Genomic DNA, 26,198 nt, shown 5'->3' with positions numbered 1-26,198 from the left:
TGCTAGAACTTTCCAGTCTAAAAGGTTTTAGAAAAGGATGGTTCCAGAAAGGGCTGAGCAGGGATGATGGGTAGGTGGAACAGACATATCTAGATAAGTGGCAGACTGTCATTCATGGGTCTTATGAACTTCTTTTAAGCCAAAGCACCATCACAGGCAGTTTTTGTACATCCCAGCAAATTTCTGTTGTTTGTTCTGTAGCAGCTTTTTTTTTTTTTGAAGAGCTTTAAGTTTTGCTTGTTTTCAAAAATGATTTATCAAGACCAGCAATCCTTACTCTCATGAGTGAAATTAATCTTACTTTTTAAAGCTAAAATACATTCACACTCAAAACCTAGTTTTCCTGGATACCCATGTTAGATGGGAAGCAGTAGACTGGGAGAACCATCGAAGAAAGGTGGAGACATTTGCTTGCTAACACTCAAATGGATTCTTGATCTTGAGTTCACCATTCCTTTCAGCGATGCAGAGGAAAATCATTTCATCCCCGACTATCCTTGGTGACTTTTGTTCCTCTTCACCACAGAGTATCTTCCAAGTGATCTGGGGATCTTCCGTTTTCCTGACATCTTGTGGCTATCAGTGGCACATCCGTACTGTTCATTGGTTGTCTTTCACCACATGAGCAGTTCATCTTCTTTTTCAATCATACATTTATTTAATGACATTCTTTGTTTTCGTTCTTATTCATAGTTCCTTGTTTGTTATGTTATGCTTATTTATAGTATTGACATTTCCTGGGAAAGCTGACTGGTTTTTCTCTGTGGACTTTTGTTGTGCCTCGGAGGCTTGGTTTCTCAGGATGAGAATAAAGATAGGTCTCTCTGGTCCTTTTACATCTCAGTCTTGTTCTTAATACAGCAGTCACTTGCTGCTAAATATAACACAGATGAGGGGAATTTTCCTGACAATCCACTGTGTTGAAACTATGAGACTTAGTGCCCTGATACCACGAACCCAACCTATGGTTCATGGCCATGCCTTCATGTTCCCGAGACAGACAATAATATTCTTGACTTGTTGCATTGTGACCTAAAAGGTAGAACTTTTGACTCCCAGGTACAATTCTGCCTTTTAGGAAAGTGGTTTTTTTTTGTTTGTTTGTTTGCTTTGTTTCTAATAAAAGCTTCCCTTTCCAGCTCTAAGAGCTTATCTTTTTTTGGAAGAAGATAGTCCTCATATGCATTCATTCTCTCTCTCTCTCACTCTCTCTCTCTCTCCTCTCTCTCTCCTTCTCCTCTCTCTCTCCTCTCTCTCTCTCTCTCTTTCTTTCTTTCTTTCTTTCTTTCTTTCTTTTCTTTCTTTCTTTTCTTTCTTTCTTTCTTTCTTTCTTTCTTTCTTTCTTTCTTTCTTTCTTTCTTCTTCTTCTTTTCTTTCTTTCTTTTCTTTCATCTTCTTTCTTTCTTTCTTTCTTTCTTTCTTTCTTTCTTTCTTTCTTTCTTTCTTTCTTTCTTTCTTTCTTTCTTTCTTTCTTTCTTTCTTTCTTTCTTTCTGTCTCTTCCCTTTCTGGATCTTGGCTTCCTTGCCATTAGATTCTGGGGTATTGACTACATGTATTCTAAGATACCTTTCAGCCCTAAATCTATCATTTTATGATACTCAAACAGAAACTTCTCATGCTTTAGAGATAAAACATTGGTGATGAATATAATATAAGGATGATGTGAAAGGTAATGTAAGGGAGATGAAAGGATGGCAATCCAGCAGTCAGGAAGCCAAAGGTCCAATCACGACTTCATCCCGAGGCAGTTGTGTGATCTTGGGTGCATCATTTAACCTCTGTGATTCTCATTTTATTTATCCGTCAACTGCAGATCTTAATCCTTGTCTTGCCCGACTTCCACAGTCATTGAGAAGCTCAAATGATATGACATATAATGGACATGCCAAATAAAAGTAAGATATTGTTGTATATTTGTCTTTTTGACAACCTCTGGAAGGTAACGCATGACAGGAAGGAAAAGGCACTGTTAGAATTAGCAAACAAGCATGGGAAAGAATGAGAAACACATGAGATTATCACCCTCCTTTTTACTCTTTGCTAAAACTCAAAACATTAAAAAAAAAACATACAGAAATCTTTTGCTGTCAATTTTCCTCCTAACTTAAAAAAAATATATGTATAGCATATTAAAAAAATCTCCAATTTCATCTCCTCTTTCCACCCCCTCCCCACTGAACCCCCAGCCTTTCTCAATCCTTAGGAAAATAATTTGAAATAATGCTGTTGTTTTCAGGGAAGCATGTCATTTGTTTTACCGGTCTGTAGTTGATTAATTTGCAAATGATATTCCCAATAAAGTGCTTAGAAGTAGATAATTACAACTATATTAACAGTTACCGGGGAAGCAGATGGTATTCTGAGGAGCTGCCATGTAGAGTTAGTGCTGATGCTCTACTGTAATGTACCATATACCCCAGCAACCCACAAACAACCAACTAAAATCCTGCTGATATTCCAGATTGTAAGTAAATTGTGCTTTTGCTTCACATTCAGTTCTTATCAGAATTTTTATGTGTGTTTTCTTGCTAGCTCCAGTGCTCAGTGAGCTGGTACTTTTTATGTTTAGTCACATAACTCTCCAGCTCTATAATTCTGAATTACCCCTGTATTAAGCTTACAAGAAACACATTTTTAAACTCTTCATCAGTGTTTCCCCTACCATGCCAGATATTTTGAAGCATAGATTATCTCTGTACAAACATATAATTTCAATTTCCTAAATTACCTGAACCAGAATTTCATGCCAGATAATCAATTAAGCATTTTCTTTTGCAGAGCAGTCTTTCTCTCATCTCCTCTCCTCCCCCTTCCTCTGACACACGTCCACACACACACACACACACACAAATGCATACACTAATACACACTCTTGTCTAGTTAGCATCTATATTTTATTGTGTTGTCTGACAGAAATGGGATCATTTTTCTGCTGCGAGTTATCAAGAGAGAGGCCATAATGTCATGGAAAGCCTTTCTGTACATCTATCCATCAGTAGTTTTTCGTCTTAAGTAGACTGGAGTTATGTAAGCATTAACACACAGCAGGGCATGAGGTCAGATTGAAATATTCATATATACTCTGGTCGGTTGAAGGCCCTGGGCATTCAAGGCTACCATGTGGTTCACTAGGTGCGGGACCGAAGCATAAAACAAAGTTGTAGTTAGCCGCCGCTAGTGTCTCTTTGCCCTGGAGGTCAGATCGACAAGGGAAGAATAGCATAGGCCCACATCATCATTTCAGGAGTTTGATATCACTGAACAGTTTCCAGCTTGGGGATGTAGGGATTTGGTCTCCCAGGACCTTTTATAATTGCCTCGGAAATAAGCATTCACTTACTCACCCAAGGCGGGTTACCATTTGGTCAAGGAAAATAGAAAAGGCAATCTATTTCATTTGACTATAGGTGATCTTGGAGAGGGTTAAGGATGGGCTGGAAAAATGTATGAGGACAGGTAAATTTGGAATGCTTATTTCAAGGTGATACGCCTCCAGCTCTTTGTCGGAAAAGGATCTGAGCTTCTTGCTGGGCAATTTTTGATCTAAGCTTCTTTGGTTGATGCTGAAGTTGGTAGAAAGATTAGTACAGACTTATACAATAAGAGTGATCTTTCTGTTCCCAACAAATTGACTCAATACTTTTTTTTAATGTGGAAATATATTTTTCATTTTACTCCATCTAGTTCTGTAACTTTGTAATCTGGTAAAGAGAAAGAAACAGTGATGTGATACAGTTCTTCCATATTCCAGGACCTTGATGGGGTCTCGTGACTTCACATTTATAGCAAGACAACACTGATGTCATGATACCATCTGACTAAAAGGATGGAAATGCCTTTACATTGGGTGATGGTCCTCTTGTTTTCTTGGGTAGCTTGGGAAATGAAATTCACATAGTAATAACAACCACAACAATAATACAAAGAATAATAAGTATAGTTAGCCTTTACATAATGCTTAAAGTTTGCAAAGCATCTTATAAATATTTTTATGCATTTATATAAAATTTATATTTATTAAATATATTTGTATAATGTTATAAATATTATCCTTATATCAATCCAGGAAGGAGATGCTATTATTACCTTCATTGCAGATAAGAAAACTCAAGCGGACTGTAATTCTTTGACTTGCCCAAAGTTATCTAGCTAATAAGTTATCTGAAGTTAGATTTAAAGTCATTTCTTTCTGACTTCCAGCTTCTTCCTCTACCTAGCTGCCTCTCAAAATTAGTTCACAATTACTATGTGCCCTTCCATTTCTTTTTTATATTTCCTTTACAAGAATGTGATCAAGGCACTTGCTGCCTTCCTTCTTAATAACTAATAATTCAGCAGAATTTGTTAAATACCTACCGTGAGAAGATTCTATCTTTCCCACATCATTCACATTTATCTCCTTTTCTGCATTCAGACAGTCACCACATTATTTCTGCCGCTCATCCCCTCTTGCCTGGACTGTCTAGTAATCTACAAAATAACTTGTGACCTTCCAGTCTCTCTTCTCTTCAATCTATCCTTTTCATTGCTGCCAAAGTAATCTTGCTAAGATACAGCTCTGACTATGTTATCTCTGAGTTCAAACCCTTTCCTTGGTTTCCTTTTGCCTTTAGGATAAAATTCAAACTCCTTTTCCCTGGTATTTAAGTCTTCACATTCTGCCATCCACTTATCCCTCTTAATGGGTCACTTTATATACTCCATATTGTAACCAAAATAAACGATTGGATGCTCCCCACTATGGATCTCCTTATAAAAGCCATGCTGGCTGTGTACCCCATATTCATGCTCAGCTTGCAAAAGGCTTCTATTTAAGGTTCAGCTCATTCCCCCTTGAAGCCTTTCTTTATTGACTGTTCCTATTACCTGACCATCAACTGACAATCTAGATCCTATGATTATGGTGCATTAGAATTACCTGATTATCAGGGGGCAATCATGAGGGAGAGTAGCTTTGACTACTATAATATATAATATATTATAAGGGGCTGAAACTCTTGAGTCAATGCACTGAGGTGGGACAACTGAGCACTTGAGGCTAATGACCACTTGGACAATACTCTATAAGAATATGCTTGGAAAATGGCCATTCCCACTATCCTGTGCTGGCCCAATCATTTGGTGCATACAGAGAATTGTGGGAGGTAGTAGGAGGTGCAGGGAGATTAGCCAGGGTTACTTCGGCCAAGAGACAAGGTGGTGAGGTCGCAGAGATCCTATATGTCCACTCTTTTCACTTCTACTGCTAAAGACCAAGAATAAAGACTTCTGCTTATCCTGACTCTGGATGATTCTAAGGTATCCAGGGTGCTAATGCATTCGCCACAATATATAATTAATAATATATAATTATATAATGTATATCATAACTTCAGGTGTTATAAAGCCTTGTTATCATCAGATTCTACCCTCCAAGGGCCTTGAATTAGGCTGTGATTTGTGATCCCGAGGTGGAGATGGAGAAGCGATTGGACGCTTTAGTTGAGGACCAGGAGCAGGTGTTCATCTGTTATTGGCTGAAGCTTGTCTTCCCTATTTAGCCAATGGGGGATGGATGGAAGAGTGGACTTACTAGGGAATCAGGCCCAGACCCAGAGGATAATGCCAAGTGGTATTGTGGACAGTCTGGGCTATATGTGGATCCCTATTCTTATGTTCTCTGTTGGCAGATTGGGAGATCTAGGATTCACTTGGTGTAGGAGAGAACAGTTGAGACCTGGCTGCAGGTTCTCCTTTTCTGTAGCATCTTCTGGGGATGGACCTAGACTTAGAGATGTAGCAAAGAGAGAAGGAGTTTGTGCTTCTATACAACCCCCAAAAGCTAGAGGAGTAGGGGGCCAGCTCCAGAGATAAGTCAACTTATCTCTGTGCCTCAACTTTCTAAATTGCAAAATGAAAGGATAGGACAAGAAGAACTTGGAGAGTCCTTCTAGCTTTTAAACCAATCTTCCTTTGAGTCCCTAGATAAATGGAGGACTCTAAGGGGATTTCCCTGACTTGAGGAGAAATGTTATCCTGGTCAAGCCAACTTATTCTATGGTTGTGGAACGGGAGCCAAGGTAATGATGATGATGATGATGAAGATGATGATGATGATGATGATGATGATGATGATGATGATGATGATGATGACAGTAATAGTAACACCACCAAGAACAATGAGTGGAGCCTTCCCCAGAGAGCTAATTCCCTAACCATAGAGCTAGAACTGAGGTGATGATGATAATAATAATAAAAACAACAACAACAACAATAATAAAAATGGAATATTGGTCAACTAGCTACTTCTGTGGCCATGGAACCAGAAGCAAGTTGATGATTAGAATAACAACAATAGCAAAAATGAATGAAATCTTAGCCAGCTAAAAATGAGGTGATGACATAATAATAATGATAATAATAATAATACACAAAGCCAACAACAATAATAATGATAAAAATGAATGGAGTCCTGGTCAGCTAGCCATGAAATTAGAACTGAGATAATAGTAGTAATAGTTATATCAGGAGTAATAATGATATTATTATAACAGAATTTCTCTAGAACTTCAAGGCCTACAAAATACTTTACAAATGATATCAGTTCTATCCTTGCAGCAACCCTTAGTGGTACGATGCTATTATTATCCTCCTTTTATAGATAAATAAATGTTATAGACAATTAAATGTTATTTATTGATGCAGATGAGATGCAGGTAAGAATTTTGAATTCTTAACCTATTCATTTGTTACTATAGCTCTTCCCCACGTTCTCCCATGTTTCTTTACAACTCTGAAATCTCTTAAGAAGTCAGTGTACATTTCCTGGGAAGTAAGGATAGATGGGAGTGGAATCTTCCCTCTCTAAGTATTTATAGGCTTAAGAGAATTCCATAAACTTAGGGGGATTCATAATTTGGAAACTAAAGGAGGTATAGTGACAGAAGCCATGCATCTGCTGGTCATAGAATCTTAGATTTAGAGCTTAGAAATTATTTAATTCAACTCACCCAATTTATATATGAGAAAACTGAGACCCAATTTTTTAAAAAAGAATTGCTTGCATGATCCAGAGGTACTGAATGGCAATGCAAAGGATTCAAATCAATTCATCTATCTCTTTAAGGTACTTTAATATATTTTATGATGCATTGTATAAGGGTATAAAAAAATCTGATTTCCCTCACTTTACAGCCCTCTCTCCCAGTGGGTGAAGGCCTTGAATGTTAGATTATGAGTTCAGTAATTAGCCATCTGAAGGCTTAAAGCAGAGGACAGATATGATCAAACTTTTGTATAAACAAGATTAGTCTGTTGGTGGGGGAGATTAGTTAGGCATTTATAATCGGAGTTCAGATAGGAGGTATTATGTATCTGGGTAAAGATAGTGGTGTTAGGGAAAAAAAAGGGGGGACAAGGTAAAGGTTTTCTTTATTAATGACCAAATGAATCTATATTAGTGAAAATCAGTACTGGCAAAGGAAGCTTGAATAATGCTCAACATTATCTAGGTTGAAGTTCATCTCTTTAATTCTCCTGATTTAACCTTGCCTAGAATAATATCAGGCACTCTCTAGGTTGAAATTCATCTTTCTGTTTTTCTTGATTTAACTGTCTACTTAAGAACTTCCCTGAGAGCACTTAGATGAAACACACTTAATTTTTAAAAGTTTGAAAAATTTGTGCTTGGATTTCAAGTCTGAGTTCTGGGGCTTTAAATGAGTCAGAGAATTCTGCTGATGTGGGAATGCTTTGAGACGTCAGCTCTCGTGACTTGAAGTCAGCGTGGTCCAGAAGGAGCCCGGCGAACACTGAACACTGGCTCTGTGGTCATTCAGTGACGCAATGTGTTCTCTGTTGCTGGAAGGACATTTTCATGGACGAAGAATCAATTTCCTCTGGAAAAAAAATATTCCTGCGTTGATTAACTGGATCTCCTACTGTTGAAATCCCTGATTTTGCAATGTTTAAAAATTTCCTCAGCTGAAACTAGGAAGTAGAGTAAGCAGAAAATAAAAGATACTTTAAAAATTATAACCTAGTCCTTTCTCAATGTTGAACTGCAACATTTTGTTCCCCATGTAGACTGGATATCGAGTCAGTTTTCCAAATGCTTTCATTTGTATCACACCATTTGGTTTCATAATAACTTTTTGGTTAGTATTATTATCTTCCTTTTTAAAAAAAAGATTTCCTCACCCTTATGAAGGTTCATAGAAATTGAAATAACTGATTGAAGTCCACATAGCTCTTTACTGGCAAGGTCAAGGTCAGGACCCCAGGTTCTTATTTCTCCATCTTTCTCCAATTAATCCATACCACCACAAGAAGAAGTAATATTCCCTATTATTTCCCAATGAGGACTTGGAAGGAACCCTTTCTATATGACAAACTTTTATAAGAAAGTTATTATGCTACATTGAAAATGTCTTAAAGTAATTAAGAATAATATTCTCTTTCATTATTTGATTCAAGAAAGTAAGAATTTATCATCTTCCTTTTCTGTACCATCTAGAGCACATACTTTGGTTTCATTTGTGTTTAGCAATCCCGATTGTAAATCCCCCAGAACTTTGTTCTAGCTGCTCAGGCATATTCTCAGGCTTCTGATAGTTCCTTTGGATGTTTAGATCTTGTCCAATTTTAACATCATCTAGCTTGCTGCAGATGAACCAGATAAAATCTAAAAGTCTAGTGTGGACTGGTGAATATGACTGGTGAATACATTCTTATCCATTGAGTGAAATTGTAAATTTTGCATGTTTGTTGTTCTAAAGCCATTAGGACAACTGAGAAGCTATTTTCAGTTTAATCTCAATAGTCGGACACTAATTAAAATGTCCTTTTTGTTCTAAAAGTGTGCTTGCTACAATGTGTTATCTTTCAACACTATTTCATACTTCATGTGGCTGGATAACTCAAGACAGATCTCCATCCTTTCTACCCAAAATGCTTATAATTTGAAGGTTTAGGGGAAATATGGTAGGGAGGAGATTTATAATTCCATTCTTATGGAGAACTTCCAGACAGACAAACTCCATCTACCAATGTGGATCAGCATATTTAATGCAATTTATAATCTTGAATAGTTACCTACATCATCTAGCAGTTAAATGATTTGCTCAAAATCACACAGCCAATACACATCAAATTCGAAGTTAAGTCTTTGGGACTTTGATACTAGCTTTCTAGTTATTATGGTAAGCTTCCTTTAATAAATAATAATAATAATATACTATAGAAAGATGAGTATGAGAGCATAAAACCTTATTTTCCTTGAAGCATAGAGACAATTATTTTAATTTTATCTTTTCTCACCAGAGAAAGTCACAATCATTGAAATTTCCTTCCTTTTGGATTTATTGTGGATAGAAAACTATAGCCATGAAGTCTCATCTTCGTAAGGTCAAATTTGACTTCAAACACTTATTAGCTGTGTGACCCTGGATAAGTCACAATCTTATTTGTCTCAATTTCCTCATCTGTAAAATCAGCTAGAGAAGGAAATGGCAAACTACTCCAGTACCTTTGCCAAGAAAACCCCCAAAGGAGTAATGAAGGATTGGACGTGACCAAAATGAATAATAACATGTTATTTTCTTTGAGTTAAATTTCACATTGTCAGTGAACTTTAGTTTCAAGTTTTTATTTCATCTTTTGTTTTCCTGTATTTTTAGAAAAAACTCAGGTACCCTATTTTTTAAAGAAAGAAAATATATTTCATTGGAAGAATTTTTATTAGGATTACATAAAAATCATGTATAAATCAGACTTAACAATGCTTGATAAATTTAGGAAAAAATTGATTGCAGTGGCAGGATTTGATTTAAAGTAATGCCTGATTGTGTCATTACTCAAACAAACGCAGGAGCAACATCAGTTTTAATTTGTGTCTTGTTTAAGAACGAGTGATTTTCCTTTCAGCAAATGACTGTTGATGATCTCCATCTTTACATTAAAAAGGAAGAAAATCTACCACCGTTTTCTGACTCATTGATGTTGTGCACTCTTCAAATTTCCAGCACCTCAAACCTGTAATTTTCGGAATATGTGTTATCTAAGTGGAATTACCACTTTGGACTTATTTGTGTTTGTGTATACATTCTGAGATGTCTGTGGGGGCATGTGTGCGATATGTGGTATTTTCAGTTTAATCTCAATCGTTGGGCACTAATTACAATGTCCTTTTTGTTCTAAAAGTGTGCTTGCTAAAATGTGTTGTCTTTCAAGTATGTTCCATTTTGGGATTGGTAGACCAAGGGTGAAGAGATAAATTTCCATTTGTTTCTTTTTTTGGTATTGCTCATCGATTGATTTCAGGTTCCATTGAACATTTTTATCTAGTTTTTAAAATATATATTTTAAATTATGAGAGACGGAGAGAAATAGAAACAGAAAGAGAGATACACAGAGAGACACACCAAGGACAAAGAAAGAAACACACACAGTGACAGAGGCACAGAAAGAGACAGAGATAGAAACAGAGGGAGGAAGAAAGAGAAAAGAACATTAGGGATGAAAGAGAGAGAGAGACGCACACACAGAGAGACTGAGAAACAGAGGCAGAAAGAGAGAGAGAGAGAGAGAGAGAGAGAGAGAGAGAGAGAGAGAGAGAGAGAGAGAGAGAGAGAGAGAGAGAGACAGAGACAGAGAGACAGAGAGACAGAGAGAGAGAGACAGAGAAGGAGGGAGGAAGAAAGGAAAAAATGGAAGAGAGAAACAGAAAGGGGGCGGTTCTTAGTTTTTATTTTGGTTCTTTTCTTTTCTTTTTTCTTTTTTTTTTTGCATCTGTTGTTCCAGTGCTTAGCACAGGCTTATATGTGATGTGAGTTTAACAAATGTATTTATACAACTTATAAAAAAAAAGTAGCTGACAAGAGGTAGGATCAAACACAGAAAATCCCAGAATGGGAAAAGAATAGATTTAGAAGGAACCTTAGTGATCATCAAATTCAACTCCTTCATTTTACAGAAGGGAAAATGGGAGCTGAAGATGCTAAAATGCTTTTCCCAGTGTCACATGAATTTGATGTGGCAGGAACAAATTTTGATCTTATCACTCAAACTGCAGGGCTTTTCCTCAAGTCAAAGATAGCTAAATCTTTATTTACACATGTAGTTAGTTTATATTAATCTTATTAATGCCTTCTTTTAGTTTTCCTCAAGTAGGGTATCATGATCTCTCAGGTCCTTTTTGGGGGGATATATTTTTTAATATTTCTAACATCTAATGAATAGCTCTTCTAGCTTGTTACAATTCTACTAGAGGGAGAATGTCAAGGTGATACTACTGCTTTCAGTCAAAGGAAGAGCCAAGACCTGACTTTGCTGGTCTTTTTAAGGCTGTATTTTAAACATTTAAGATTTGCTACAAAAGGCAAAAGCATAGTCAAAGGTTTGCATTATTTATCTTTTGAAATTTTTTTGTCAGTACTATATATAGATCATTTTTAGAGTTCTTCTATTCTCTGTAAATACGGAGCTATTTATTCTTCCTTCTCTCTTTTGATGTTTCCACACATGCAACAGATGATTCCCAAATTATTCTAATCTCATCTTTTGTCCTTTGTAGGTGGTACTTTGGCTTGGCTGATTACTACATCCAGGCATCAATTTCCCATTTCAGAGCCAAGTTACTATTTGGGAATGACTGGGAGCCTGCTTTTATGTATATATAGTTGGCTTTCATGTTCAAAGGTTATTCTCTTGAAAATGTTATTATCTGTGACCATGTCAATGCTATGGCTAAAAAGAAAGGGTGGGTCATTGGGAATCTTTTCCATATTATATATAATGTTTCAAGATAAGTCTAACTGGGTAGAGTATTTACAGCTGTGGGTATAAATCACTCCATTTCTTTGATTCTATGCTAAGACCATCACCAGTCTTAATGATATGTCATATATAAGTACAATAAGCAGAGCAGAAATAAGGTTTAAATTCAAATTGGTAGAATCATACTTTTCAGGCATAAAGATTTTGGAAACATTGCACCTGGTGTCTGATTTCTGCCTTACCTTGCTTTTTTTGGATCTTCTCAGTTGCTAATGCTCACTCAGATTTTCTTAAAGTTTTTGTCTGCTTTCTGTTTCCTTCTTCACTCAACACCTTATTTTTTATTTATCTGTGTACATGTTGTTCTTCCCCAGTATCACATGAATCACATGAACTAAACTCCTTGGAATTATGTGATGAAGATGTTGATGATAATAATTATTATTTATTATATTTTGGCCTAACAATGCCTTGTTATAGGATTATCTATCTATCTATCTATCTATCTATCTATCTATCTATCTATCTATCTATCTATCTATCTATCTATCTATCTATCTATCTATCCCTCCCTCCCTCCCTCCCTCCCTCCCTCCCTCCTCCTCTCTCTCTCTCTCTCCTCTCTCTCTCTCTCTCTCTCTCTCTCTCTCTCTCTCTCTCTCTCTCTCTCTCTCCTCTCTCTCTCTCTCCTCTCCTCCCTCTCTCTCTCTCTTCTCTCTCTCTCTCTCTCTCTCTCTCCTCTCTCTCTCTCTCTCTCTCTACTCTATATCCTAAGTATATATAACTAAATTTAGGATAATACTAAACATTTGTTGAATTAAAGCATCAATGGAAAGTGAACTAGCAATCCCTCAAACTATCTAATCCCCCAAAAGAAAGTGAACCACCTCATTGTGTGACTGTTTCAAGGTTACCTGATCGTCTTAGGTATATATTATTTGGATATTCATTGCATAGGAAATCTAAATATGTATGTATTGTTGGCTGTGTTTTCTCTCAGAAATGCACATGTTAATTATGGAGTTTGAACAATTTCCCCTTTAAATTGCTCTATAATAGTCTTAAGAATATAATTTTTATTATAAACATTATTGATTACTGAAGTGAATGTGCATTTTGATTAGCCTTCCACTCGTATCATGTCTATTCTTCAGCTACTGGTTTGTGCCCTTTTGGTTAATTAAGCCATAACTGGTAGTTTTAAAAGCCTAATTTTCATCATAAACATCGATCACTTAAGTGGATGTGCATTTTGGTTAACTTTCCACATATATTGTGTCTATTCTTCAGTTGCTGGTTAGTGCCCTTTTGACAAATTAAGCCTTGTCTCTGGATCACAAAGGCAGCATTGAAACCTTTACCCTACTGGTGCCAGGTGGGTATTTTTGATCTCTTACATACTGCTTACAGAACTCAGGGTTTTTTTTTTCTTTTCACCTGTTCCTCATCATATCATCCAAGTTTTCCAAGTTTGCCACATAGCAGCTGCTTCAGTATTCTGATGTCATGTATCCCACATCCTGTCCTTTGAAACTATTTTAAATATGACAGATATTCCTTTTATTCTGCTCTCCTATGTCCTTCTCGTCATTGGACATGTGAGGCTAAATATTACCTGTAAGTGACGCTGATGGGATTGTTGCAATAACTAGATGTGAAGTATTTTGTAAGTCCAAGGCTCTCAGGTGCAAAGATGGCAAGATGCTGCCATCATTCTGATGATCAGTAGTTTTCAAAAAAGGAGTTTGCAACAACTAGTAGAGCTAAGCAATATCCATTTTTAGTGTAATTATATTAACTGTTGATGTTTTATATAAGTTATCTCCTTTGATCTGTACAAACAACTTTAAGGCAGACAGTATTTTGCTTTTTTTTTTTTCCTAACTGAACCTACAATTCTGTTATTATTATATTAGTATATAGTGCCTCTTAACTTTGCTTTTCCTTTTTAGTTGAGGTAATTGGAGTTAAGTGACTTGCCCAGGGACACACAGCTAAGAAGTGTTAAGTGTCTGAAGCTGGGTTTGAACTCAGGCCCTCTTGACTTCAGGGCTGATTCTCTATCCACTGGGCTATCCAGCTGCCCCTTAACTTTTCTTTAATACACATTTGCTCTATTACTTAATGGTCTTAATTATCCCAATGGTCACAAAGCCACACTAATACCAAAAATGGTTCTTTCCCCACTCCCTGACATATCTCTTAGGTATTTTTAACCCTATTTTACAGAGAAGGAAGCTGAATCTCCGAGAAATGAGATGCCTTGCTCTTAGTCATCTTGACAGTAGGGATGGATCGAATCCAGGTTTTTCATGACTTCCAAGTCTAAGATATAAATGGTGGTGTAGGGGTGAAAATCAGGAGAAATTGGGAAGTAGTGAGAGATTGAACAAAGAGAGAAAGACGAAGGAAAAAAATTCAGATGGGAGAAAGAAAAATATCATTACAGAGTTTAAAATACCCTTTTGCAGCTTTAACATTGGATTTCAATGCCAACTTCCTTACTGAATCTTGTTGAATTTTTAAGGACCAACTCATTTTTATGTCCTACATGTTCTTGTCCGGATAGTCAAGACTCCAATTGTATTAATCTTGTTTATGCCTTGTTTCCCTATTAATGGTGCAAGTTTTTGAGGTCAGGGACAGTATAAATATTGAATTTTAATAGGCATCCCTTTTCTTTGTTGATTCAGTGGCTCGTGCTACAAATTTCCTTATAGATGTTCTTGTTTTGTTGATTTAATTTTTAAATTCACCTATCAAGTTATCTTGTGATCATTTGTAACCCAGGTAGAGATCTTGATGACAATTTTCATTTCTGTGTTACTCTATATCAGCTTGACTTTTTCCTTAATTTATACTAATAATTGAGTAGTAATACCCTAAAGTACCACTGAATTAAAAGGGTCACCAAGAGGTCATAGATTCAGGTCCACTGTGGCCGAGTAATTCAGCATTTAAGCCATGTCAAATAAATCCATCCCTTTCTTCCAAATCGCTTAGAACACCTCACACACTTTAAATACTCGATCCTTACATTATCCATCAGATGTCCCTCCTAGAGGTTCATTGTTACATCACCCCCTATGGTACTCAGACTGAGTATAGACATTTTATTTTTAATTTTTTCTTTGGCTTTTAAAATTTTTAAAAAATGAAATTCTTTCTTTCCTTCCTCCCTTTCTCATACTCTCTTTCTTTCTGCTGTCTCTCTCTTTTAATATTTCACTACTTTCATATTGGGAGAACTGATCTAAACAAAGAGATTGTTATTTACTTGTTTATTACTCCCATTTCCCGATCACAAATAATATACTTGTTCCTGTTCAAGAACAGATGGCCTAATCCAAGTGTAATATAATGGAAAGGCTTGGGAGTCAGAAGGCTTGGGTTTAGATAGCAGCTTTCTAACTGGCCCCATTGGGTGATCCCAAGAATATCACTTTTCTTTTGCCTGAGGTTTCTTCTACTTCTATGTCCTATGAAAGCAAACTGAACTTAAATAATCATGCGATGCATTTTTAATTTAAAAGTGGCCTCTGGGCCAGCACACAGCCTTTCCTAGTTACAGATATTTCTTGGAAAAGTTCCCCGTGGACACCCTCACCTGTTTCCTCCTTGATGCTGAGTCTGTTCCCTGCTGATCTGATGGGTTAACCTCATGAAAGATGGTGCGCATTGTAGATTCTGGAAAGCTTTTTTACTAATGAGAAGACTTTGAAGGGGAGAATAAAAACCCTAGAGTCAACTCTAGCTTTTGTGAATTAGGGGCAGAGAGGTAAGGAAAGTTCAACTATTACCTGATAATAACCTTATCCCAGGAATACTTGAGAAAGAGATGGCTGAGGGAGCAAGCCCAGTAGAAATCTAGTTTGGAGGGAGTTGCCAGAATGATGAATGCTTCTGACTACAAGGCCAAAGCTGAGGGGATACCCTTCTGTCCCTAAGAGGCCAAAGAAGAAAGTTGATTTATATTCACACTTTGCAATTGCCCAGAATGAAATGTGGATGGTCCAAATCATTATTATTTAATATTTCTTAAGTCTGTGCCATGTGTCAGATCCTGCTCCCACTGAAGAGTTGGCTGAATAATCTGAGAACTCAATTTACTTAAATTCACCAGCTGTTTATTGGGTATATATTGGGCATTATGGAGAGTACCATTAATGTTTTCCTTGCGCTCTAGTACCGCAATATGCTAACTGAATACTGGACGTTTTCAACTAGAACGCCCCATAGGCATCTCGTACTTAGTCTACCCAAAACAGAACTCACATTTTCCACTGTTTTCTTTCTCAAACTTCTCTCCTTCAGCCAAGGACATCACCATCCTTTCAGTTACCCAAGTTTACAACTTCATAATTAACTTCTGTTTCCTTTGTTTCCTTCCCCTCCACCCAAACAAACAAGTCACCAAGTCTTTTATTCTTTTACACCAGCATGTCTCACATCTGTCCCCTTTCTCTGCTCACTCAGCCAGCCACCCCAGAGCTGGCTCTCATCAGTTGTCACCCGGACTATTACGTTAGCCTGCTAATTGGTCTTCTTGCTTCTAGCCCCCTTCCCTCTCCCATTCATCTTCTGTTTACCTGCCAAAAGGATCTAACCATGTCACTTTCCAGTTCCAAAATGTTCAGTGAATTAGAGCTATAAGGAAGTTCCAACTTTCTTTTTATTTTTTAAACAGATGTGGAACTAAGACTTGGTTGATGAATGGGAAGTCAGGATTCAATCAGTTTTCATGAATCCAGCCCCATTGCTCTTTCCATTATACCCCATCACCTTTTAGGATTATTATGTATATATATATCATATAAAATATGCTATTATATATATATATATATAATTTAGGATTATAATATCCTATTATATGGTATTTTATATATATTTAGGATGAAATACAAAATGCTCACTTTGGAATCTATAGTACTGTTCAGTCTGGTTCCCACCATCTTTTCCAATCTTATATCTCTTCATATATTATTGTGGCACACAGCACTCTAGGGCTTTTTTTGCCCAGAATGTCCCTCCCACCCAAGGTTTGTTGGTGCTTTTGACCATCCCACTAACTCTAAGAATTTTTCTAACTTCTTTTCAAGAATAGCTCAAGCACTCTGTCCTTTCCCGGCTTCCTCCAGTTCTTATTGTTTGCTGCTTCTTGGAATTTCTGCATCTATCCTTAGTGTTATTTATGGGCATGTCTTGTCGCATAATTTAAAGAAGCTTGTTGCAGCATGAGAGTTTCATTTTTGTTTTTGTGGCTCCAGCTCCTGTCCCAATGCCTTTCACAAAGGAGGTATCGAATGATGTCTCTTGAATTGAATTTATTAAGATAAAAATTTGGAAAGGATGCTGAATGCACTCCAGGCTGGTACCTTCATTTGAAAATGAAGAAATGAAGATCATTCCAAGGGGAACTCATGTGGCTAGGGTAGTAAATATCAGGGAATTTGAACCTGGTCTTCAAACTCTCCGGGGAATGTCTTTGTCATCAAAACACCCTGATCCCAAGGCAATCATTGTCCCATTAAAGATGTTGCTGTTGATACTTCATTCTCAAAGAGGAAAATTGACATCATGAAGTCATTGTCTTGACTTGTGCATCAAATGATTTGAGGGAGGCAGAGCTGTACAAAGGCATCAGCCTCGTTTGTCCTCTGGAGTAAAAATGATTGATGGTGGCTCAGAATGCAGTGGGTGACATTGGCTTTTCTAAATCAAGATCTTTCTCAGGTCTCAGTTTGTCTGAAGCCATGCCCGTTCAATGACTAGGTATGAATTGAGACAAAAATGGTTCGATTTACCATCCCAAAGATATTAATCAGAGAGTGTCTGGGTAATACAGAAAAAATGTTACTTGTAATCATAAAAATTGAATATATTAAAACACGTATGATGGTATAGTACAATCAGTACAAGTGCTGTAGGATTTTGGACGTCTCATAGAAGAATTATGGGTTGGTACTAGCTTTTGGGTTTATAAAGAAGATGGTGAATCTCTGTGGTTAATAATTCTTAATTGAAATAGATCCAGGGAGATTTTTAGATCACAGATTTCAAGGCAGAAGGGACTAAGCAACTATCTAGTTAAATCCCTTTATTTTACAGATGAGTAAACTGAGACCCCGGGAGCTTATATTGCTTGTGCAATGTCACTTAGGCAAGTGCCAGAGGCATGACTTAAATTTCCAAGATCAGCACTCCATCTGTTGCATCAAAAGCTCACTAAAGTGCTTTGGCATTTTGACATTTCAGGGTGCAAAAAGGATTTTCCTCATAATAACATGGTGAAACAATCATTCCCATTTCCATAGGGGATATGGAATACTTAGTCCATAAACATCATTTCAATTTTAGCATTGATTAAATGGGGGATGAAGAAGGTAGTACAGAGAGAACTACCCATCACTGCAGAGGTAACTGGTTTCAAAGCCCAGATTTTAATTCTAATTCTAATCCTAATCCATTCATTTCTTGTTTACTCTTTCACATTGTCTTTCCTAGGGATAGACTTGCCAAGGTTAATTTAGGGGGATTTACTAAGGGTGTGAAATATAAAATATAATGCAAGATCATTTCAGATGACCTGGGTTCAAAATCTTGATTACTTTGTCTTTTGTAAACTTTTGGAACTTCAGTCTTCTTAGTTGCAAAATGAGATGATGTATTCATTTTCTGGAGTCATTAGGAGTTGCAAATGAGATAATGTTTGCAAAGTGCTTTGTAGCTAAATGTAAAGTGCTACATTAATATTATTAATATTAATATGATTTTTAGGGATTAACGATTATTCACTTTGGTTTTGGACAGCATCCCCACCCTGTTTGAATGAAGGACTATTAATTGAGCAAGAGTGGGACTCTTCTGAAAACCATGTAAAGAATTTCTTAAAATAATCAATGAAACTTTTTAGGATGGCTGACTCTGTGAATAGCCCTGGGTGGAAGTAATCAACATTTATCTTAATTTCCTATTTTTTTTCAACATCTGTATTAATGGGAATATTTCCAATGTAAAAATTGGCTTTCCTATAACCTAAAAAGGTATAACATTAGTAGTTCAGGTTCCTTTGTGCAATTACTTTTAATACTCTACATAAGCTCTCAATTTTCTAAACCATTACCAGTTACTTATTAGTCAATGCTTTTAGAAGCTGGGACATTATGGCTTCAGGCCCCTCTCCTACTAATACAAATCACAACTTCTCCATTACTTATTAGAAGTTCTTTATGAGTTAACAAAGAATAAAAAATCAATTACTCTTTAGCCAAATTTCTGGTATTAAGACATTTAATCCACTGGCTAGGTAGATTTATTTTGGGGGGCAGTTTATCAACAGGGCAGAGGCTTGGGGGATACCAATAAAACAGCAGATGTACATAGCGAGATCTAATAACATATCAGCCAGATATCAATTGAGGAATCTTACAGCACACACGTGTATTTCCAAATGAATGATTTAAAGATATATCATTAACTTAAAGAAGATTTAGATGTATCCAGGGGGTTATCTCCTTTATACCTGAAACCTTTCCCTATTGTTTGGATGTATCAGAACATGTACTGCATAGACCTGTGCTTCAAGAATGCAAATCTACCCAAGATAATATGGACTAATTATCTACAAGATAAAACATTATAACTACCTGAAAACTTTGTTTATTCTTATAGAACAGTTCACATTTTTCCTTCCTTCTATTTAATACATTCTTTTCTTAAAAAAAGAATGCAAATCTGCCTCCAAGCCAGTATAAAGCATCAAAGTAGGGTTTTATTTAGTTCATTCACTTGAAATTTTGAAAAATAAACAGAATGCATAATTTCCACTCCATAAATGAATAATTCTAATGAATAATTTTTAACTGAATTGAACAACCCTAGACATAGTGGACAAACCAACAGAGCCTTGTTTCTAGATGTCTGCTTGTCTTCATAGATTTATGAAGGTTTGGGAGGTAGAAGTAACTCGATCTTCTTAATTAAAGAACCCTTTTGAATCCAAATGACTACATTTTCCAATCAAGTTTGTTATTTCCTCTATGCATATGAGAAATTTATTTTGTGTGCTTTATCTAGGAGTAGCTTCTGCTAGCTTAGCCTCGTAGCAAATGAGAAAAGAGAAGGAAAGGCAATATTCATGTGGAGGCCAGCTAGAATCTAGACTGGTCAACTTCATAGCAAGTTATTTCAGTCTCAGTTTCTTCATTTGTGAAATAAGTGGATTAGATTACCTCTAAGATTCCTTCAAGCTTTAAATCTATGATCCTATTAGAATTCTGATAGTCAGCTATATCCAAAAATACTTTTCAAGTATAAGAAAGGGCCCTATTACTTTATAGCAAGATAGTTTTGATGAGTTCCTGTTTAGCTTTCTATAGGTTGTCCTTAGTGAGTGACAGAACATTAAAAAGACAATATAGCCTTGGAATCAAAGATTATTGGATCTGGATAATGCCTCAGAGGTCACCTAGTCATGCTTTTCATTCTCACAAACCAGATCAATAAGAACAAACAGGATTTAGGCTACTTTAGCATGTTTATGTATGAGAAACTTATATGTCAACTTTGAAACCAATGTTTCTCTTGAAGTTTATTGGATAAAAGCTGATGATGCTGAGATTCCTCAGCAATGTCATGTTTGTGCCTTTACTCCTTATTCTTGGAGGAAGTGTGGGGTCAGGTAGGCATTTTTTTGCATTTATTCACTACTTTTAAAAGAAACAATAAGACAGAATAGAAGAAGATGTAGAAGCAAAACAATTTTTTAAAAGAAACTTCATCTCTAAATTTATATTATGTTCAGTCATGTCCAACTCTTTGTGACCCTATTTAGGATTTTCTGGTAAAGATATTAGTTTGCCATTTCTTTCTCCAACTCATTTTGTAGATGAGGAAAACAAGGCAAATAGTTAGGTGACTTGTCCAGTGTCACACAGCTAATATGGGTCTGAAGCTGGATTTGAATCTAGCTCTTTCTAATTCCTGGTCTGGCTCTCTGTATTATAGAGCCATTTAACTGTTCCTCAATCTGTGATCTTTTCCCTTTGAGTTCTGGCAAGTCAGGTAGCAAAAGTGTACAGGAAAGCAGAAATGTTGCTAATAGGACAGCAAGGACTGCCTCTACATATATGTGTCTATGTGTATATATGCACATGTACATATACATGTATGCATTCTTATATGTGTGCATTTGTGCTTCAAGTATTACAAAGAGTGCATCAATTAGAGTTTATTGAGGTTCTGTGCTAAGTAAATAAGAGGGGTCCAAGTTATCATCAGGCGCACTTAGCCTAATAGCAAATGAGAAGAGAGAAGGAAAGGCAATATTCATGTGGAGACCAGCTAGAATCTAGACTGTTTGGTCAACTTCATAGCAAGTTATTTCAGTCTCAGTTTCTTCATTTGTGAAATAAGTGGATTAGATTACCTCTAAGATTCCTCCAACCTTTAAATGTATGATCCTATTAAAATTTTGATGGTTAGCTATGTCCAAAAATACTTTTCAAGTATAAGAAAGGGTCCTATTACTTTATAAAGGTCTTATGTCTTACTTTGATTCTGCTTCACTGGACCTCACTTTCCCTTCTTCATCATGAAGGGTTTGGTCAAATAATCTCCAAGGTTTCTTCTAAAACCAGTGTCCTTATAGGGGAGGAGGTGGGGAGAAGGAGGAGAAAATCTCAAACACAAGGCTATGTATGGATCAATGTTTTTAAATTATCAGCACCTATGTTTTGAGAATAAAAAGCTTTAAAATTAACAGTAATAAATAAATAAGTATTCATTTTGAATATTTACAACTCAGAAATTGGCAAATTCTATAAATCAGGATTAGACTTATGGTTTTGTTGATTATTGAAACTTAAAACTGAAGAATAATGTTATGAATGTTGCTTTCACTTAAAATAATAATAAATAAATGAACAAATAAAATGAAAGTCCTTTAGTCACAGAGCTTAATGGCAGTTACAGCCTAGAATGTAGACTGTGGGCAGACATGTTCTTTGACAGATCAAAAACACGTAGACAACAGTTTAAAATGAAAAAAGTGATACAATTTGACTATCCCCCCCTTCCCTAAACACACCAGGGGAAATCCCACATTAATCTGACTTCTTGTAAAGAGATATCCATTAATTTGCCCTGTCCACATTAAATTGATGAGTATTGCCATTGCTAGAAAATAGAGGTCAAATTGCATTTTGAACTGAAACATCATAAAAATGACTTGCAAAAGTTAGATGTCAGCTTGTTATTTTATACACTAGAAAATAGCAACGATCAGAAAAGATTTCCTCGGTGTCTTCTTTTGCTCTCTTGTGGCTTTCTTTTTCTCCTGCTCCGGTTCTGATTTGTTTGAAGGGTGATCTAGATTGAAAAGCAGAAGGATGTGTTTCCACCTGGCAATCTTAATCAGTACAGGCTGACTAGGCCCCTCGCCCTGTGTGAGCTCTCCACTGACTCACTAACAAGTCATAAAAATATCGAATGCAAACGTGACATTCAAGCCCTGTCTCTATTGCTTAGAGTTCATGTGCTCCCAGAAGCCATCTATTTATAGCAATTAATGATTTCTAATCAATTAAATCCCCCACGTTTCAACAACTTTGGTGATGGAGGAGGAATCCTTTCCCTTTCAGTGTCTGTGTGCCCAGCAGTCTCTGAAAATAAGAGACTTGAGCATGAAAGCTAGAATGCAAAATTTTCAAGAGAAATAGTTTTTCCCTAATACTGTGTGATTCTCCCCCCCGCCCCCCATAGAGAAAGGAAAGGATGGATCTCTAGCATTAAGAACCCTTTCAACTTATGAAGTGTTTAACCTTCACCACTCCTTGCTTCTGGGATGTTTGCAATATTATCCTGCCACTTGTGCTGGGGAAGCAGGAGCTGAGTGGTCTTGCTGCTGCATTGCAGACTTTTCCCAGTGTTGGGGCTTTTAGGATTCGCTTCTGCTTTGGGTTGGCTTGGGGAAGATCATTCGGAGGGCTTGTTGTTATTACTGCCATCTGCATTACAGTATAATTACCTTTCAGAAATGTTAGATCTCTTTTGCTAATGCTCACAGACAAATAATAAGAAGCTAAATTGCCAAGTCTTTGGCTACAGAGCGAGGACTCCAATAAACTGGGCTGTGCTTGCAGACCATATTCGTCTAGGCTTTTCCCACAAGTAGTAGACAATTGGTTTTCTTCTCTGTTAGCCTTCTTTTAAAATCAGCAGACATCAAAACAAACTGATCACTTTCAATACTTTAGAATTTGGCCTTATCCAAGTTCTGTACCTTTTTTTGAGACCAGACATGCAAGAAAGCTCAATAAAAGTAAGAAATTTCTTGGTTAAATAAGCTAAATAGAAAAAAAAGTCAAAGGAGGCAGTGTTAAAAAGAAGCACGAACTGCTATCCTGCCTGTCAGAATGTAATTTTGATTGGGTTTCTATTCTTCTGTTTCCTCATCGCACCCCTCCATGTTTAAGTTAAGCTACTTCCCATAAACTTCTCACTTTATATTCCCTCAGATACCAAAAGTCTTAAAATGAGTTATAATCTCTTAAATAAATTTAAAACCATATTGAAATGGCAAGTGCTGTTAGTCTCAGCCTATTTTGCAGATTCTAGTATATGTATGAGTACATATATCTATATGTGCACACGTGTGTATACACACATATGCATATACATGTATATATGCATTATGTATATAGTATTTATCTATTTTTCTATCTATCTGTATACACACATATGCTTTTTAGACTATGCTATAATTCTTGTAGAATTTATTGTATTTATAATTTGTATAATTGTATTTATAATTCTTGTAGAATTTGGAACTTAAAAAATATGGAGGAAGAGCCATTAAAATATCCATGGAAGACAGACGATTGGAAAAATGAGTGAAGAGAAGGACATGGATTAAGTGATAGCACAGAAGAATAAAGCGTGACATAGACAATCACAATTTTTATAAGCAATGAAAACGCAATTTATGACTTTTAAATGACTGTTTACATTCTTGGTGGGGCTCATTTGCTTAAACAAAACTAGTTTCTGTCATCTTAGAGACTCTATAAATTGGGTGAGTCAGACAGAAATACATTTCTCCGTGCGGACTGCTGGACTGTGAGTGGTAGGTACCAAGCATGCTGTTCACCCACAGGATTTCTAATCCAAATGTTTTCTGTCAAATATTGTCAGAAAGTCTCACCAGTCTCCCCCCTCCCCCCGGCCACAGATTTACAATTAGGGCACATGGTAGGCATCCTTTCTATGTGGCACAGGAAAACAATGTGCTCTGCTTATTATTATTATTTTAAAACACCCTCGCAATGATCAAGATGTATTCGTTATTGACTGGTTCTAGGACCTGCAGCAGTTAGGTGAGCAGCATATCATGTTAATGTCAGAATTCTACATCCTGGGGGTAGAATTATTCTGGTAAGAATTGTGGGTAGGTTGATATTTCAAGGTTGTAGGGTACCTGTCACCCTATCTATAACATGATTTTTTTCCTCTAATGAAGCAATTAAGACTTAACAAAATATCTCATTTTCATTGCTTCTGGTTGGGTCAGTAGATGATCTCCTGAATTACATGATTTCCATTATTCCCTAAAATATCGACTTTAATTGTTCTCCGGTGCCTATGATTCCTACTCGAAATTAGAGCTACAATCCTTTGCCTCGATATTTTGTTGTTCTCTTAACATAGAGATACCACTGGGAGGCTAACAGCTTTCTGAATCTCGAGCACCACAATTTAGATAATTTGGCCAGATCTTTTTTTAAAGTAGTTTCCATGAGGTGAAACATAGAGTGGCCCCCGGCATCAGAGAAACCAGAATTTAAAACCTCTCCCCTGACATATTTATTAAAAAACATTGTATGTCGAGCAGAGGGAATAAGAAAAAAAAAAATAAACAAATAGCCGATTCCCCTAAGGAGCTTATTTTCTGGGCAAAATTCATAGAGAAAATTAAATGCTCCATTTTGAGTGCTTCACCACTTCCCTCTTACACTGGCAACTTGGTCTTTAGAGAGTGGCAGACCATCTTTCCCTTCAAGATCTTGGGGTTGTTATTGCTATTATTGCTCAAACCCCACTAATTATGTATTTCCCCATTTTCCATCCGTCAATTCCATCAGATTTTAATAAAGTGGCACAGTAGGAACAGCTGTTAAAAGCATGGGTCAGAATTTCTCACTAATACCCACAAAGTCTATGGGCAGAGTGACCCCGAACTTCAAAACAAAGGTAGTGAGGCTCCTGTGACAAGTGAGTAATTAACAAATCCTGGTTACAAAGAGTATCCTGGAAATTCTCCTTAGTGCAGCTCTTTGCTATAGGGGAAGGGGCAGTAGAAAGTCCCAGGTGGCTCCCACTCCCTGAAGCTGTTCCCTACTCCTGTGCTAGGGCTTCTATATTATTGGTGTTTGGATGTGTCCTTGATGCTTCCCTCTGCTCCCATCGGGATGTAATATCTCCTACAATGTCCTAGATGGACAATTGAGAAAGACAAAGAGATCAAGATTGAAATTCAGTTATTTAATCAAAGAGTTGTTTTCACCTGATGGAAAGGTATCATGGCATAGAATATAATGTTAATTGGGGGGAGATTAAAGAACTCTTTTTCCTTAGATAATTTCCAGGGAGAGGTGGTAGGTATAGATATCATAAAACCTTCATTCTCTAATATTGTTAATTATAGACAAGCTACTGAGCAGTATTGGCAGAGGGGATTTCCACCTTGGCAATTCATCACACTGATGAAATCCCAAGAAGACTCTTCCTCTCTGCCTCAAATGGAAAAAAAAATCATGGTGGAAAGAGAGACAGAAAGGAGGTAGGAGTACATTGGGGGGGGGGGAGGAAAAAGGGGATAGAAAAAAAAGGGATAGAATTGGGATGTTGAAGTTACCAGATACCTGAAAACTATTAGGAGTTTTTCAGAGAATAGGTCCTATAGGTTTATAAGTCTTTTCCAAGCACAGGATGGAAATATGCAGCTAGGGCTGATTCCTTCTTGGCAGATCCTAATTGAATTCAATCCTAATTGAAGCCATATATACATTCTTCAGAGTGATTCAATTCAATAGGTAAGTGTGTGTTGAAGGGAGTGGAGGAGCAGGTAAAAAATTTGCTGGGAAATTTGCTCTCTCTCTCTCTCTGTGTCTCTCTCTTTATCTCTCTGTCTCTCTCTTTCTCTCTCTCTCTCTCTGTCTCTCTCTGTGTGTCTGTCTGTCTCTATCTCTCTCTGCCTCTCTTTCTCTTTCTCTCTCTGTCTCTCTCTCTCTGTCTCTCTCTTTATCTCTCTTTCTCTCTCTTTATCTCTCTGTCTCTCTGTCTCTCTCTCTCTGTCTCTCTGTCTCTCTCTCTCTTTGTCTCTCTGTCTCTGTCTCTGTCTCTGTCTCTCTCTCTCTCTGTCTCTGTCTCTCTTTTTCTGGAAAAG

General features: G+C 36.7%; 1 protein-coding gene across 5 annotated transcripts in view; it reads left to right on the top strand.

The window, feature by feature from the left end:
• Positions 1-26,198, top strand: part of PPARGC1A (PPARG coactivator 1 alpha) — a 755,048-nt gene that overhangs the window by 260,709 nt on the left and 468,141 nt on the right. The window lies entirely within an intron of this gene.

Source organism: Sminthopsis crassicaudata, chromosome 6 (assembly GCF_048593235.1).
Source record: "Sminthopsis crassicaudata isolate SCR6 chromosome 6, ASM4859323v1, whole genome shotgun sequence".
NCBI classification, from domain to species: domain Eukaryota; kingdom Metazoa; phylum Chordata; class Mammalia; order Dasyuromorphia; family Dasyuridae; genus Sminthopsis; species Sminthopsis crassicaudata.
Note: the sequence above shows the minus strand (reverse complement) of the source record. Positions and strands in the feature narration are given on the sequence as shown.